Source organism: Saimiri boliviensis, chromosome 3 (genome assembly GCF_048565385.1).
Source record: "Saimiri boliviensis isolate mSaiBol1 chromosome 3, mSaiBol1.pri, whole genome shotgun sequence".
Classification (NCBI taxonomy): Eukaryota; Metazoa; Chordata; class Mammalia; order Primates; family Cebidae; genus Saimiri; species Saimiri boliviensis.
The window spans coordinates 128,854,708-128,867,994 of NC_133451.1; positions in this window are offsets into that span (position 1 = coordinate 128,854,708).

Below are 13,287 nucleotides of genomic sequence, written 5' to 3' on the forward strand. Positions count from 1 at the left end.
AATATCAAACATTGCATGTTCTCTCTCATAAGTAACAGCTGAACAATGAGAACACATGGACACAGAGGGGGAACAACACACACTGAGGCCTGTTGAGGGCAGAAGCAGGAGGGAGAGCATCAGGATAAGTAGCTATTGCATGTGGGGCTTAATACCTAGGCTATGGGTTGATAGGTATAGGAAACCCTCATGGCACAGGTTTACCTATGTAACAAACCTGCATATCGTGCATGTGCATCCCAGAACTTAAAACAAATTAAAAGTATTTAAAAAGAAATACTATCTTGAAATATCTGAAATAAAAAAAACATACATAATGAAGATAAAAGTGGCAAACCAAAAAAAAAAAAAAGAAAAAAGATATTTCATGCTAATGGAAACCAAAAAGAATAGGCATCGCCTTTTTATTTAGCAAAATTGGTTTCAAGACAAAAATTGTAAGAAGAGACAAAGAAGGTCATTTATTCATTTATAAAGATAAAGGGGTCAATTCGTTAAGAGTATATATTAATTTTAAATATATCTGTGCCCAACACTGAAGACTCAGATATATAAAGTAAGTATTAGAGCTAAAGAAAGAGATAGACCTCAACATCTGGCTAATTTTGTATTTTTAGTAGAGATGGGATTTCTCCATTTTGGTTAGGTTGATCTCTAACTCCTGACCTCAGGTGAGTCACCCACCTCTGCCTCCCAGAGTTCTGGGATTATGGATGTGAGCCACCATGCCTGGCCAGAAAAGCAAAAGCAATCCAAACTCAAAATTAATAGAAGAAAATAAAAAATAGATATTGGAGCAGTAATAAATGAATTAGAAATGAAGAAAACAATATAAAAGATCAATTAAACAAAAAGTTGTCTTTTATTCTGAAAAGATAAACAAAATTGGCAAAGCTTTTGCCAGACTAATGAAGGGGAAAAAAGAGAGAAGACCCAAAATAAATAAAATTAGGGACGAAAAGGAGACATTACAACTGATATCACAGAAATTCAAAGGATCAGTTGTGGCTACTATGAGCAACTGTATGCCAGTAAGTTGGAAAATAAAGAAATGAATAAATTCATAGGCACATACAATCCACCAAGATTGAACTATGAAAAAATTCAAAACCAGAAGTAATAAGAACAAAGCTATAATAAAAATTATTCCAGTAAAGAACAGCTCAATATTCAATAATTTCACTGTTGAATTATACTAAACATTCAAAAAAGAAATAGGGAATCCTTTCAAACTTGTTTACAAGGCCAGTATTACCATGATAGAATTATCAGACAAAGGCACATAAAAAAAGAAGACCATAAACTTATATTTCTGATGAATATTGATGTAAAAATCCTCAACAAAATACTAGAAACTGAATTCAGCAATACATTAAAAGACTATTCATTATGACTAACAGTTTTCTCACAGGGATGCAAAGATGGTTCAACATATGCAAATCAATTAATTTGATACACCATATCAACAGAATGAAGGACAAAAATCATGATCATCTTGATTGATGCTGAAAAAGCATTAGATACAACTCAACATCCCTTCATGATAAAAACTCATAAAACTGGGTATAGAATAAACATAACTCAACATAATAAAAGCCACGTAACAGACCTACAGCTATCATCATACTGGGGTAAAACTGAAAACCTTGCCACTAAGATCTGGAACATGACAAAGATGCTTGCTGTCACCACTGTTATTTACATAGTGCTGGAAGTTTGAGCTAGAGCAATCAGGCAACAGAAAGAAATAAAGGGCATCCAAATTGGAAAGAAAGAAGTCAAGTTCTTCTTGCTTGCAGATGATATGATCTTACATTTGGAAAAGCCTGAAGATTCCAAGAAACTATTAGAACTGGTAAACAAATTTAGGAAAGTTACAGAATACAAAATCAACATACAAAATTCAGTAGCATTGCTATATGCCAACAGTGAATAATCTGAAAAAGAAATAAAAATATAATCCCATTTACAATAGCCACACATAAAATTAAACACCTAGATATTAACCAAGAATTGAAATATCTTTACAGTAAAAACTATGAAATGCTAATGAAAGAAATTAAAGAGGACACACAAATTGGAAAGATAATCCATGTTCATGGGTTAGAAGAATCAATATTGTTAAAATGTCTTTCCTACCTAAAGCAATCTACAGCTTCAATGCAATCCCTATCAAAAAGACAATGACGTTCCTCACAGGAATTTTAAAAAACTATCCTAAAATGTATATGGAACCAACTACACAAGACCCAGAATAGCCAAAGCTATTTTGAACAAAATTAACAAAACTGGAGAAATCACATTACTTGACTTCAAACTGCAGAGCTGGAGTAACCACAAAAGGATGGCACTGGTATAAAAACAGACACGGACCCTAAAGAAAAGAAATCAGTATAATGAAGAGATGTCTATACTTCCACACTTATTACAGAACTGTTCATAATAGCCAAGCTTTGGAAGTAACCTAAGTGTCCCTAAAAATATGAATGGATTAAAAATATTTGGTACCTATATACAATGGAGTACTATTCAGATGTGAGAAAAAAATAAAATCCTGTCATGTGCAACAACACGGATAGAACTGGAGGTAATTATATTAAGTGAAATAAGCCAAGTATGGAAGACAGACGTGGCATATTCTCACTTACTTGTGGAATCTAAAAATCAAAACAATTGATCTCACATAGGTAGAGAGTAGACAGATGGTTATCAGAGACTGGGAAGAGTACTGGGAGTTGGAAGTAGTAGGGCGAGGTGGAGATGGTTAATGGGTACAAAAAAAAATGAATAAAATTTGATGGCACAACCAGGTGACTGTAGTCAATAATAATTTAATTGTACATTTAAAAATAATCAAAAGAATATAATTTGTTTGTTTGTAACACAAAGGATAAATGCTTGAGGGGATAGATATCCCATTTTCCATGTTGTGGTTATTACATATTGCATACCTATCTCAAAATATCTCAAGTTCTCGATAAATATATACACCTAGCATGTTACTTAATCAACTGGGCCATCACATTAGACCCACAAAAGTTAAAAATTAAAAAAAATCTATTGGTGGCATGGGCAGCAGCATTTTTGAGTAGCTCTTTAAATTGAGAATAATGTTAGAAAATGTCACCTTGAGATGAGGGCTTTTTTTTCAAGAGGAATGATGGCATACTAGAGTGGCAGAGGTCAAGTAACCATGTTAAATAGCAGAGACAGCATAGGTGAAATTATTATTAATTGGTAGCATGGGTGGAATGTTAAACATTGACACTCAATGATCTGTAGTTGCTAATTGATCATAGCACCTTTAAATGTGAGATAGGTGGTAGGCTAATACTTTATTCATTATTAAAGAATTAGACTGTTTTAATTGCTCCCATAGGAAGTCATGGCCACAAACTATTTCCTACATTAAACCAATAAACTGACCCACATCCACATGAGGAAGAACATCCACATCTCCATATGTATACTCTGTAAATTTTCTTCCAAGTCGTCTGCAAGGGGACCTGGAAACATATACCATGGTGACTCTTCTGGTGACCAAGAATTATCAGGAATAAATAACTCTACATAGATTCTAAGCACTGAGTATCCAGAATATTGTGTTTGTTTTATTTGTCTGAGTAAATGTTTGCAGAGTCCAAATGGTAAATAAAGCTTTGACCCATAGTATAGAGGTTCTCAGGATGGGACAATGAGACTGCTGTGTTTGTGCAAATCTAATTATGTGCAGAACTAATATTTTTACACCAGATACTTGTAGAATCCCTGCATTTGGCTCCCGGACAGCTATGGTATATTACAGTAGAAAAGGGAGAGTTAAGTAAAAGACCCTCAGAACTTTCCTTTATTAAAAATATAGTAAATTATAAGCAATACTTCATTCATTTCCAGAGGAATTGAATAAATTAGTGGCAATATATAAGACATGAGTGATACACGCATGGTGGTTATCAGATCTCCATTTAACTGACATTTCTGGCTAGTGCAAATGCCACACGGACCTTGTTACTTCAAACTTAAGCAGATAATGACTGAATCCAGTTGCTGTTTTACATGTTGTTCTTTAACTAGATTAACTCAATCCCGAGTAAGTGCTGGCAATTATAGATTTCTCCAAAATGATTAAGGGGGATGAAGACATTCAACTTACTTTCATCAGGTAGGAACAAGGTAACACTACCCTTTCTTGCCTCAGGATTGCATCAATTCTCATAGTCTCTGTAGAAAACTAGTTGTAATGGAATACATTATCTAAATATGCTACTGAATGTCATGCTGTTCCATTAATGATAATATCAAATAATGGGATCTAGTAAGCAGAAGTAGCTACCAATCAAATATCCTGGTAAAATACTTGCATTGGCCGGGCGCGGTGGCTCAAGCCTGTAATCTCAGCACTTTGGGAGGCCGAGGCGGGTGGATCACGAGGTCGAGAGATCGAGACCATCCTGGTCAACAAGGTGAAATCCCGTCTCTACTAAAAATACAAAAAATTAGCTGGGCATGTTGGCACATGCCTGTAATCCCAGCTACTCAGGAGGCTGAGGCAGGAGAATTGCCTGAACCCAGGAGGCGGAGGTTGCGGTGAGCCGAGATCGCGCCATTGCACTCCAGCCTGGGTAACAAGAGCGAAACTCCCTCTCACAAAAAAAAAAAAAAAAAAAAAAAAAAAAAAAAAAAAAAAAAAAAATACTTGCATGGTAGTGGTAAGAGATAAACATGCTGAGAATTCTAGGTCCTAAAACACAAAACTAGTTTCTAGCGGTTGAACAATCTTGAACACTTTGGGAAATTTCCTCGATAGTGAGAGAAACTGCACAAACTACTACAATAAAGAGACAAAATCAATCTTGGGTCTTTTCAGGTTTTAGACTCAAAATACACTAAATTGGGTTACCTGTTCTGACCCATTATCAATTAACTCATTAAGCTGCAGATTTTTGAGTAGCGCTCAGAGGGAAATTAGTCTCGGCAGCAGGTTCAGACCAAAGTGAAAGTTTCCTGCAAACTAGGCCTCATAGACCTGTAGATAAAACGGAGCTCATAGTGCCATTCATAAATAAGCGATGTTTTATGGATTCCTTAAGCCTACCACAATAATCAGGTGCAGATTGTGAAGAAGATTTCACAACAGTATAATGCAAATGTCACTCTTCTAGTGACGACTACATGTATGTGTTGCTTAACAACAGAGATATTTTCTGATAAATATGTCACTTGGCAATTTCCTCATGAGAACTTTACAAAGTATTCTTACATAACCTAGATGGTATAGCCTACTACACACTTAGGCTATGTGGTACAACCTGTTGCTCCTAGGCTGCAAACCTGCACAGCATTTACAGTAGTGAATACTGTGGGCAATTGTTACACAGCACAGCTAATGCTCAACTTGCCACGATTGGCTCCGACAGACTGGTCGTAACATGATTTTGTTGTAAGTTGAGTAGGCTATATGTGCAGTACTGCGAAATGATGCTATAAAAATCTGTAAGTCATATTGTATCATAATTTTCTTTCATTACTGTCATATATCATAATTTTCTTTGTTCATTTTATGCCATTTGTATCATCTCTACACCATTTTGTTTCTTATTTTTACATTCGTCAGGTTTAAGTAAAACACTGCATTACCAGTACAACTGGTTTAATATTTGCAAAACATACAAAATTACAAAATACAGGTGTAAAAAATACCATAGGAAACATTTTCCCAATTGCAAAACATATCAAAATATATAAACATGTACAAAACACAAATTGCTGTACCGAGTCTGGGATAACAGTGGAAATGGTGCACGCGGAGATGGTAGTGCTGCCGGAAGCTGGTCCACACTGTCTTCCGCCCAGCTGGGCAACGTTTGCGCTGCCAGACGCCGAGCAGTTGTGGGTAGCGATTGTGGTCATAAAGTCGAATGGTCGTTAAGTTGCATAGGTCATAAGTCGATCAATACCTGTAAGTACCTGTATATCTAAACATATCTAAACACATAAAAGGAACACTAAAATTGCAGGATTATAATCTTATGGGATCACTATCCTTCATGTGGTATGTTGCTGAGCAAAACATTGTCATGTAGCACATGACTATGTTCTCTTTTTGAAAAGCAGTATCCTTCTACTGAGCCTTTACAGAGGGGTTATGACCAAACTAGTGCCTCATGACTATGATAGGCGAACTGACGGTCTTGAATGAGTGAAATTTGATAAGCTGAGAAATTACATTTACTTACAGCATTCCTTTTCTGCTACCATATTAAAACAGGAAGAAATACATTTGGAAACTGTAACATTCTCTGCGATATCTCTTACTACAAGTTTAATGAAGGCATATAGAAAACGAATAAATCTGGGATCACTGAGGACTCAGATTCTTCAAAATGAACGTTTGAATCACCTCACCAGGTAAAGAAATCTGACCAGCTTAGATGCTGGCTGTGTGCAAGGTGATAGAAGCAAACCGAATAAATGCTAACCACAGCCTCAGGGGCAGCACAGATAGGAGAACTACAGCAGGTAGGTGTAGTTTTGTTACTCGTACGTCAACTAGCATTTTATTTTTGCTCTTTCTCTCTCTTGAGGTAAGATGCTAAGCTATGCAATTTAGACCTGATAGAGGAAAGGTGGACTTTGAAAGTCACATTGGTTTGGATATGATAGATGACTAAAGAGAGATTGGATTTACTCTTCTTGGAGAAAAGATGAAGTCATTCATAAATGATAGGTATTTGCCTATAGTTAAGAAGAAGCATAAAAGGCTAAATAAAGATCAATTTGTCTAACATAGTCACAGGTCTCGAAACTCACTTCATTTTTGAGTGTCACACCTTAGTATGTAAGGTTATTTGATTATCAGAGTAGTATCTGTTTGTTATCTGTTGATAATTAACAGTAAGTTTTTTAGTCACACGAACTCTGTCTTGTTCACTATTCGGGGTATCTCAGTGCACTCCTAAACAATATTAGATTTTAAGTATCATTTCTTCTCTTGGTAAAGTGTTGATATAAAGACCTTCTTGATATATTGTAGTCTATTTATTGTAAATATTTTTAGTTTTATCTTTCAAAATTATACATAATCTGGATTTCTCATAAACATAATGAATATATGAAATTGTCAAAATCTGTAACATATATTAAAACCTAACTTCCAAGCATTTGTTTATTTTTAAGTAATTTTTTATTTGCAGGACACATAAAAATATTTTCAGTATTATAGATTATAGCTGTTGGCTTTAATATTAGAATTTGAAAGTGTTAGTTAATATCGCTATTTTTTCTTTAAAATTATTTATTTAATTAAGTTAAATAAAGAACATGTTGAAAGAACTGACAAAGAGCTATCTATATGCCTTAAGTGATGATCTTTGCGTTCTTTTAAAGTACATGATTAAAACCAACGAAGAGAGGTTTCTAGGTAGTGTTGTGTGTTCTCATCATGAAAAAGAAATCTAAGACTATGGTATATAAATAATCTGTGGCATATCAGGAAATGTGTATCTCCTCTCTTTGTGACATTTTAGTTTAAAATACCCTGCTACTCATGAATATTTACTATTTACACACCCCAGGATATATTTAGAAATAAATGATGGCAGTGGTTCTCAATTCTATAGATGGTAGTTAATCTCTGGTCTTTTATTGCAAAATGATCCAACAAATAGAGTGAGCTTGACATTTAAATCATCTAAAGATAATTCTGACAATGTTTGGTAGAAAGATTGAAATTTCCACAGGCTAGTAGATGTCTCGATTTTTTTTTTTTTTTTTTTTTTTTTTTTTAAGAAATGAAAGGTTTCAAAGATCAAAGCTGAAGCAGCATACACGGGAGCCAATCCATTACCAACAAGAATGTCATCACTCAGAAACACTTTCTGCTTTGTCACTTCTGACATTCTTGTTGAAGCAAACCCTAGCAGTGAGTTGCAGAGCTGACACTAATGTTTTTGTCATGATGAGAAGTCCTACTAAAGGAAGCTGCCAAAATGCCAATAAAAAGGAAAACATTTTCATGTTGACTAGTAAGAGAACCTAATAAATAAAATGTAATTACTATAAAAGTAACGTGAGTAATTAGTAATATTGAAATACTGCTTACAACTTCAAGAATCACACAAGTGGAGAAAATAACCAGAGTATTGTGCCACACTCATAGGAACTAACGTAAAGTAGTATCTTAAATTTTAGACTAGTTTCAACATGATCAGTCCCTGTGCTACAACATTTTATTTCCTTTGTATTCTGAAACTGCTTATAGTGTAGCATACTGAAAAAAAAATCTTTTGTTAAGTGGAGATTTTTTTTCCCATTTAAAAATAAAAAGTGTTTATGTATTTTTACATCTGACATTAGACTATCTACCATGCAAATACATTTCAAAATACATGTTTTGCAAATGAACAAATAAAATGGTATATAATACAATGTAATAGCATTGCTGGTTTATTTATGCATTCTTCTAAGTCTTTAATTTGTTATACATCTTTCTATGATTTATTCTCTACTCTTTAGAAACTCTACACTATTCAAAATAACATTTTTGAAAATTCCTCTCAGAAAGAAAAGAGCTCTATTAGATAATTAACTATACGATTGTTTCTGTAATGTAGAGAATGTTAGGTAATTGCAATGATCATTACAAATACTACTTCACATAAAATATATCTACAATTCAGAAGTACATCTGCAGGGTGAAGTCCAATTGCATATTATGGTCTTGGCTTAAATTATGGGGAAAATTATTTCCACATTCATATAAATGCTTCTATCTTATCAATTTATTATGTACATTTTTAACTAAGTACAATATTTTTGTATTTTCTTTACAGTGTTCTTATGTTTTACTTTACAGGTGACTATTGATTAACTTAAAATTGTTTATCTCCAAAGCTGGACTGTAGTTATAGAATTTATATGTATGTATAAAATTCTGTAACTATAACTATATACATACATGTATATGTATATATATGCATATATATGCATATATATGTGTATATATATATATATATATATATATACAAACACACACAACTAATTCCTACTTTATGAGTGCACAGTAGTATTATGGGGAAGAGATATTTAAGGTTATTGCTTTTTTAACATTACATCTGCATTAGATTGGAATGATTTTGCATCACCATGGTTATCACATTATCAAACAATTATAATTTTGAATACAAATACTGGTAAAAGCATTAGGATAGGAAGCATTTGTGACTCAACCTTATTAGCAAACTAATCCTCAGTTTAAAAATTCTTTCAAAAAGTGTGATGTATTAACCTAAGATCCACGTTTAAGCATGATATGGAAGGTGTGTGGTCATATCGTATGATCTAACACAATTGAAAGTGTTTACCACACCATTTAGTTGAATTACAAGTGTTATCTTCCAATTCAATGCCTGGAGTTGGAACACATAACAGACAAAAAAATGATCACTAAATGGCTATAATTAGCCAGTCACTCTGTTGATTCATATATATATTATCCTCTCTGTTGCTTATAGATATTTCAACTGTGATATTTTTCTGCCTATGCAATTAGGCAATAGGGCTTATAGAGATTTAATAAAGCATACAATGTAAGTATGAGCTAACTCTGATATTGAAGCCTGAATCATCTAACACTTCCTCGATTTTATTAACATGATAATTTTCTGTGTGTACTAGCTTTAAACATCTTAGCAAGTACTTCAGAGCCTATTCATGTCTTGGTTTAAAAAACTTTAATACACAATAGCCTAACTCAGAATGATATGCCTCAGTTGGACAAAAAAACTAACAATATTGTTACTCTCAAACGTGGTTGTATAAAATTCTATACAAAATACTAGCAAACCGAGTTTACTAGTACACTAAGAGGATTATACACCATTATAGGGTGAAAAGTATCCCTGGGATGAAAGAAAGTTTCAACTTAAGGAAATCAATAAAAATGATATATCACATTAACAGAATAAAGAATAAATATCAACAGCATCATACAAATAGAGGCAGAAAAATCACTTGGCAAAATTCAAAACCCTTTCATGATAAAAGTTATCAACAAACTATTAATACAAGAAAATTACCTCAGCATATTAGAGGCTATCTATACAAGCCAAGCTCACAACTAACATTAAACTCAATGGTAAAAATATCAAAGTCATTCCTATAAGATGAGGAGAAGGTGAGGGTACCCACTCCATTCAACACAGGCTGGAAGTCCTAACCAGAGTGTTTAAACAAGAGAAACCAATTAAAGTCACTCAAAATAAAAAGTAAGAAATGGAATTGTCTCTGTTGGCAGATATCCATATTATATAAAAAACCCTAGACTTCACCCCTCAAAAAACTGTTAGAACTCATAAACAAATTCAGTAAATTTGAAGAATATAATATCAACACACAAAATCTGTTGCATTTCTACACACTAACAATTAACTATCTGAAAAGCAACTTTAAAATTTTTGATTTACAGTATATTAAAAAGAATAAAATACTTCTGAATAAATTCATCCTAGGAGATGAAATATCTGTATGGCAAAAATTGTAAAACACTAATGAAAGAAATTGAAGAAGGCATGAACAAATAAAGAGCCATCCCACTCGAATGGTTTGGAAAAATCAATATCATAAAATGTCCATACTACCCAAAGCAATCTGCAGATTCAATTCACTACCCATCACAATTCCAGTGACATTTTATAACATTAAAAAATCTTATCATTTATATGATACCACAGAAGATTCAGAATAGCTAAAATAATGTTGAGCATGAAGAAAACTGGAGGCATCACACTTTCTGGTTTCAAATTCTATTATAAAGATTTAGTAATTAAGCTGTAGTAATTAAGACAGTATGGTACTGGCATAAATACAGGAGCGTAGATCAGTGCAACTAAATAGAGAATCCATAAACAAACTCACACATGTAAGTTCAACTGATAACGGTGCCAAAAATACACAATGAAAGAAAATAGTCTCTTCAGTAAATGAAGTTAGGAAAACTAAGTTTCAAATATCAAAGAATGAAATGACCCCTTATTTTATACCACACACAAAAATTAAGACAAAATTGATTATAGAATTCAATGTAAGACCTAAAATTGTAAAACTGCTTAAAGAAACATGAAGGAAAATCTTCCTAACTTTACACTTAGAGATATCAGTTTTGGATATGGCATCAAAAGCATAGGCAAGAACAGCAAAAGTAAAGTAGGACAACATCAAATACATTTCTGCATAGCAGTGAAAACAATCAACACAACTAAAAAGCAACTTATGAAATAAGAAAAAGGTTTTCAAACCAAATATCTAATAAGAGAATAATATTCAAAATATTCAAGGAAGTCATACAGCTTAACAAAGAAAAAATAAATCCAGTGGATAAAAAATGGCAAATGACCTAAATAGACATTTTTAAGAAAAACATACAGATGGCCAACAGGTATATTAAAAGGTGCTCAACATCATTAATCATCAGAAAAATGCAAGTCAATACCACAATGAGCCATCACCTTATACTTGTTAGGATGCCTACTTCCAAAATAACAAGTGTTGCCAAGGATGCAGAGAAAAGAGACCCTTTGTGCACTGTTGATGGGAATGTATATTAGTACAGATATTGTGAATAACAGCATGATGCTTCTTTCAAAAAAAAATTAAATAGAGCTACCATTTGACCCAGCAATCCTACTTCTGGGTATATATTTAATGAAAATAAACACTATTTTGAACAGGTATCTGCACTCGCATGTTCACTGAAGCATTACTCATTATACCCAACATATGAAAACAATGTAAGTGTCCATCAGTGGATGAATACATAAAGAAAATGTGATATAAGATGCAATAGGGTATGATTCAGCTTGAAAAAGAAACTGTCTTTTATAACATGTGTGAACCTAAAGGACATCATGCCCAGTAAAGTAAGTCAGACACAGAAAGACATGTATGCTCTAATTTCATTTGTATACTTTTATATGGAATCTAAAAATGTTGAACTGGTAGAAGTAGAGTTGAATCATGGCTATCATGGGTTGGGAGGTAGAGGAAATGTGGAAATGTTGGTCAAGGTGTACAAACTTTCATTTATAAGGTGAATTAGTTCTAGAGAACTAATGTGTAACATGATGAACTTCATACTTACAGGCGGCGGAGAGGTAAAACTCAAGCATTCTGACCACAGAATCACATAAATAGGTATGGAGACAAATACGTAGCTCAGTTGCAGTAAGCATTTTGTAATGTATACGTAGATCAAAACAGTAAGTTGTTTTGTTTTAAACAGATATGATTTGTATTTATCAAGGATACCTCAATAAATCTGAGGAAAAAGGCATTCTTTGGATAAATTGCACTTATACTGCTTGATGCTCAGGAGCTCTAAACTTTCCAATAGACCTCAGTGGCACCATGTATTCTGAAGAAAAATCGTTATATCGGAGCAGTGTATAAAAAGTTCTAAGATTGATTCACTTCCTTCTCCTTACAGCCCTGTTATCCTGGTAACATTCTGTTGGTCCTTTAGGGGACAGTTAGAAATGAGACTTACAGAAAGTGATTTTTGTCATATGATTGGAAATTTTTACTAGAGCTAACATAAATTCTCTTCTGTTTAGGAGATGTTGGATCTGTGAACTTATTCGTAGTTACAAATTGAAAGAGGGACTGGTGATCTTCACAGCATTCAAACCATATATCTCTGCCTGAAAAATCTCTAGTTTCTTTATAAATGAAGTTGTTCCTTAGGGAACCACCCAATTATTTTAGTTATAGGGAATTCAATATTATTAAATCACAGACATAAATGTCATTTAAACCTGAGGTCTAATTTATCTCTGGAGATTATAGGCTTCTATTTGGCTTCTTCACATCTGATAATGCGTCATTTCCAGTAAAATCGAGGAGGAAATGTCAATGGGAGTCTCTCCTTACGTGATTCCAGCTGTTAGGAGACAGAAAATGCAATACTTTTCAAGGATGCTAGTGCTTCCCTCATAAACTTTCTCAATAGCATGAGCCAGGTCATCTTCGAGGATATGTTTAACAGTGGATAAGATGATCATATTACAAATACCATCCAGCATCCCTATACTTCCAAATCATTTTAGTCATTTCTCTACATTAAAATAGATAATGTTTGATACCCTTGCTTCCCTAGAGAATTCCATTATACAGTCAATGTTTTGGTCAACTAAATGCTTACAAATAATATACTGAGTCAGCATTTCTGGAGGTTGGACTTATGCTGCTAAAATGGCCACATCAAAAATTATAACCCTCCCTTCTCATTTTTTC